General features: G+C 35.9%; 1 long non-coding RNA gene across 1 annotated transcript; it reads right to left on the reverse strand.

Annotated features, from left to right (window-relative positions):
• Positions 1-3,406: 3,406 nt before the first annotated feature.
• LOC118481232 lies at positions 3,407-4,519 on the reverse strand. The gene is made up of 2 exons (XR_004864968.1): positions 3,991-4,519; positions 3,407-3,914 (listed from the first exon to the last, which is right to left on the reverse strand). It is a non-coding gene; the product is annotated as an uncharacterized LOC118481232 (long non-coding RNA).
• Between the last annotated feature and the right edge of the window lie 841 nt (positions 4,520-5,360).

Raw genomic sequence — 5,360 nt, forward strand, 5'->3', positions numbered from 1 at the left:
TTATAGCTAACAGTGAATACTTACAGAATGTTGAAAATGTTTTGGATAATATTCTTCAATTGCCTGCGACTTCTTTGGTTTGTCCCAAATGTCGTAGTGAATGTACATCCATCACAACAAAGTAAGCAATGATGATTATTTAACATTTTATTTATATAAATAACAGTTTAAGGCTGATATTTCAATATAATTTGGGAGCTTACTTAGGCATTTGTATATATTTCAGGTTCAAGGTGCAAGTCCGGGTGCAGGATGAGAGTGGTAGTGTTTCTTTTGTTATATTTGATAAAGATTTTTAGAAGCTTCTTGGATTAGCGGCAACTGACATAAGAGAAAGGCAGGTGAAGGCAAATGATACTGAATGTTTCCCTCATGAGATATTTCTATTGGTTGATAAGAAGGTCGCTTTTAAGATTGATGTTTTAGAATTCAATCTTAAAATGGCTATCGTGTTTATACCGTGCAAAAAACATATAATGATTTAGTAATAATTGTTGAGTTGGTTGGTGGAGATGATAATGGTGATGAAAATGCTGATAAGGTATTATATAAATTACTTTTTCAATCTATTTATTTTTCTTTTGAGGTTAAAAAACTGGTTTCTACACTTTTTTATATAATATCATATATTACGATCCTTTAGGTTACTCAAGAAGTAGCTGAAGTTAAAGATGTTAACCTTTCAGAATCTTCCCAGGTTTCTGCTGAACGAACTTCAAGGGTGAGTATTTATTTATGAAAGTATGTTTAATATGTTTTTAGAGTTCATTATTTTATTAAATGAGATCAATAGTTGTTTTGTGATCTGTTGCAAGGATGTTGTCTCTGTTACGGCCGACTCTTCAGCCGTTGAAGTTGAAAAGGATTCTGGACCAAATCCCAATGGAAAGCGGACAGTTCAAGATGTTGTAAATGTTGGTGAGCTATCCTCTAATGTGAGAAGAACCCGGAAGAAGCTATCTAAGGTTAACAATTAGATGCTTATGAAAAAACATTTCTTATGAGAGATAAGTAGAAACCACTTATTTTGAAGACTCTTTGTGGTTTTTATTTATGTCTGAAGTGTTGTTTTTGTCACACCCCGAAAATATCAGAGCTGGCATGACTGGACTGGTATCTTCATTACACAGCGGAAGCAAATAAGGTAAGACTTCTAGAAAATGAGCGCCACTAAGTACTCGTATCTCCAATGGTTCTCCTATTCCAACTGTGGCATAATTTGTGAAAAGTAACCTAAGAAAGAAACATGCAAAAAAATCAACATAAAGTTGAGCGAGTTCATAGTTTGTTTTGAAAAATATTTAAAGCAAATCTTTTTGATAATAGGTTTTAAAGTTGTCGTGTAAATACAGAAAAATCATTTTTCCTGGCCTATTATATAAACACTGTGAGCTCGAAATAACCTTGTAAACATTTGTAATTATTGTAAGTATGTATGTATGTTTGTAAATCCCGGTATGAAAGCAACAAGGAAAAACAGATCACCAATGGTTTGCAAGGCCATTGATATGTGTGACGTGATGCAGGAAAGCTCAAACCTAGCAGATTTTGCACCGGGCTTCCGGCTGTAAGACATAGTCTACCCATGGGCCAACCCTGGTCCAACATGGGCGGGCTCGCTACACCCAAATAGATCTATCACTCACGTCCCTCGGTCCTACAACGAGGATTGATGGCCTTAAGCGTTATACCCACCACTAACATGATCTAGGTGTACCCTTCCTTAGCTAACCATACCAAATAATAACGTTTGTAAACAGTTATAACATGTACTTCACCCTCGGAGTTATAAAACTGAAAACAGTTAAAAGAAAAGGGGGAACACGAAACTCACTGGATGTCCCGTTCTTCAAACGCAGACCAACCCAGCCCCATTATTATAACTAGGACGATCCCATCCCTAGTCATGAAAATCATTCGCATTTCGATAATACGCATTTGTTTTGTAAAACCGGCATATTTAGTATGAATCATTCGTAAACCATTTGAGTTCAATGAAAATCACAAATCATTTGTGTTAGTTATAACGTGTTGTAACATGGTTTAGAAATATATAGTTTTTGTTCCTTCAAAAACCTCGTATGTTCTTGCAAGTGCTTGTCTAAAAATATGCAATCTTTGTTCATCGAAAACTTTGTATGTTTCTACAAAACGTGCGTGTCTTTCCACCCCGAAAACATTTGTAAAAATGTAAAACCATAAAAAGGTGGGGTTATGAACTCACCTGAATTGCCTTGTGCAAAGCTAGCTAATTACGACTTCGTGATGTCGTTTACAAGATGAGACTCGCTAGCGTGCATTCTACAATATTCCTAACACAGAATATCTTATGAGTTTCTAGATAAACACGGTAACTAAACTACGTGTCACCGAGCTCTACCGAATCGTTAACCGAATGATTCAACGGTAAGTTGTTAAGTTAATGGAACCGATTAGGTCATATTTGATAAGTATCGTTTATCGTCGATAATAACTAATAAGTCTTGAAAAGACTTGATTCTCGAGATATTTAAAAACAAATAAATATTTATATAAGAATATATAAATATATTGTTAAGACCGCTTGTCGTCCCGAGAAGTCGTTTGTGTATATAGAAATATTCGTATGAAAGTAATATATAATAAACTTGTATTATATATATTACGTCTTGTATATATTTGCCAAAATATATGTATATGCCGTTTCGGCGTTTGAAATAAATATAAAAAGTTATATTTATTCTATAAAATTGTCATCGAGTTGTTGTGTTCGAAAATAAATATATAACTATATTTATTTTTATAAACGAATACGAGTCGTTTGATGTTTGAAACAAATATAAAGCTATATTTATTTTTGTAAAAGAATTCGTTAGTGTTTAATGTTAGAAATAAATATATAACCCATACTTATTTTTATAAAAACGAATTCATGTTGTTTGATATTTGGAATACATATAAAAACTATATTTATTTTATAAAACAATTCGTGTCGTTTGGTATTTGAAATAATATATAAACTATATTTAAGTTTACAAAAGAACCGTTGTCTTGTTTGATGTCCGAAATAAATATATAAACTATATTTATTTGTAATAACGAATTCGAGTCATCGTCGTTTAAAACAATATAAGTAATTATACTGATTTTTATAAAAGGTTTGTAGAATTTTCAAGTTTTAAAATAAATATAATAACTATATCTATTTGTTTTAAATAATTTCCGAGTAGTCGTTTTCGAAAGTTGCAGAGTGTCGTTGAAAGTAATATTCTTTTGTGTTTCTTTTCATAAAAGTCATTAAACTTATATAGTTCTCGCTTTACAATAAAACACATTTTGTTTTCGGGTTTTCTCGAAAAACGGGCAGAGTTTCCTCTGTTTTTGGACGCCCCGACAACTAAAGTGTCGTTATATTTTCAAAATTCAATCAACAATTCAATAATTTTTATGCATAGCCAATTTATATAAACGAAATAATAAATAAGACCAAGTTAATATTTAACTAATAACTCATCGTTTTGTTCGGTTCGAGCTCGTTTTTACGTAAGATTGAAACTTAGAAAAATAACATAATTAATCTCGATCGTTAAACCGTTACCATTCTTCGCGTCGAGGCGTTGACTAAGTTGACCGAGTCAACTGAGTTGACCGACTGGGTTGACTGAGTCGACTCGCTGAGTTGACCAGGTTTCACCGAGTTGACCGGGTTTGACTCGGTTTGACCGAGTCAGCCGAACCGAACCACGAAACTTGAACCTTGAACCGAGTCTGCTGAGTTGTATTTGTTGACCCGAGTTGGCTCGGGTTGACCGAGGTCCATATCTGACCCTAGACTCTAAGCAGTTACCCGAGCCGAACCGTGCCGCGAGACCCGAACCGAAACATGCCGTGAACTGACCCGAACAAAACCATCAGCCGATTAAGCACATCATCATCTTCAACAAATCAACAACAATCATCATCCTTTAACCTCAAAATCAACAGGAGACGAAAAAGAAAGAACGGGCTTACCGTGAACTCGTCAGATAAAGACACGAACCACTGCGAACCCGTGAGACCCGTCGGACCAAGGCAAGGACCGCCAGATAAATGAACCGAAGACGGTTTGAGTCTCCGATCGCCGGTCCGAGTCTCCGACCGCCGGAGATTTCCTCCATCTATCTCTTCTCTCGGTCTCTCTCTCGTCTTCCTCTGTGTAGCGTTGCCGCACACCACCACCATCTAGTGGTGGCAGCCGTAATTCATAAATTAGGGGGGTGTTGCCGTAGATCAGAGCCACCACCACCGCCGCTCATGGCGGCGCGTCTTCCTCCACTGTCGAGATCGGAACCGAGAGGGGGGGGGGGCATGCGGCTGTGGTTGTTGACTGATTCTTGTTTAAGAAGAGGTTGTAGTGTTGTTTGTGTATGGTTTTGAAAAAGAAGTATGGTTTGAATGTGTATGTGTTGTGTGTTTGAGAAAGTGTATTCTCTGTGTTTTATTGGCATGGGTATATAACCGAGAGAGAGAGGAAAGACAGACATAAAGTCTGTGTGCTCTTTGTGTGTGTGTATATTTGTTGAGAATGAAAGGAAATTGCGTGAAACACCCCTTATTTATAGAGTTTTCTTATTTTAAGTGGGCTTGGGCCCAAGGCCCACAAGCCCACTCTCGTGTCTAAGAGGCCCGAAGTTCTCACGAGGCCCGTTATCAAGAGCCCGAACGCTCCATAACATCGTAAATTAAAATTTTAGACTTAAAACTATATAAAATAATGTCGGTATTCGTCATTGTCGCGTTAGACCGTCGGTTGCACTAAGACGCGTAAAACGCGTCGTTCACCTATTTTAATCCGTTTTTCGATTCGGTTTCGACCACAGATGTAAAAATTTAATTACGAAGCTAAAATATATCGTAAAAATTTAATATTTGTGGGCGCTGTCAGTATTTTGTCTGGTTTTTCTTCGTTACCGTTTATTATTCCGCAGATTTCCCGCAGACCGTCGTACGCGTACTGTAGAACCGCATAGGCATCCCTAAGCTTACTGAGGGCCTAATTAAGTTAATTTGCGTCGTAAACACTATTTATTATTGGTTTAATCACTTGTTAATCACGCAATTACAGGCGTAAATTACCGGTTGTCACAGTTTTAACATACTTTGGTTAAAAGTTTGGTATGTAATGGCTACAATTTGAAACATCTAAACTGATGGATTTGGTATGTAATGTCTACAATTTGAATATCAAGTAAATTTGACCTTTCTTTGTTATATATTACTGTTATTATACATTATACATTATTGTTGATATTCATGTATTGCACAAGTAGTATGGTTGTATATTATTTTTAGTGAATGAATGTAAATTTAATCAATTGGTTAGTGGGAAAACTGTTAGGATC

The sequence above is a fragment of the Helianthus annuus genome, chromosome 1 (genome assembly GCF_002127325.2).
Source record: "Helianthus annuus cultivar XRQ/B chromosome 1, HanXRQr2.0-SUNRISE, whole genome shotgun sequence".
Taxonomy (NCBI): Eukaryota; Viridiplantae; Streptophyta; class Magnoliopsida; order Asterales; family Asteraceae; genus Helianthus; species Helianthus annuus.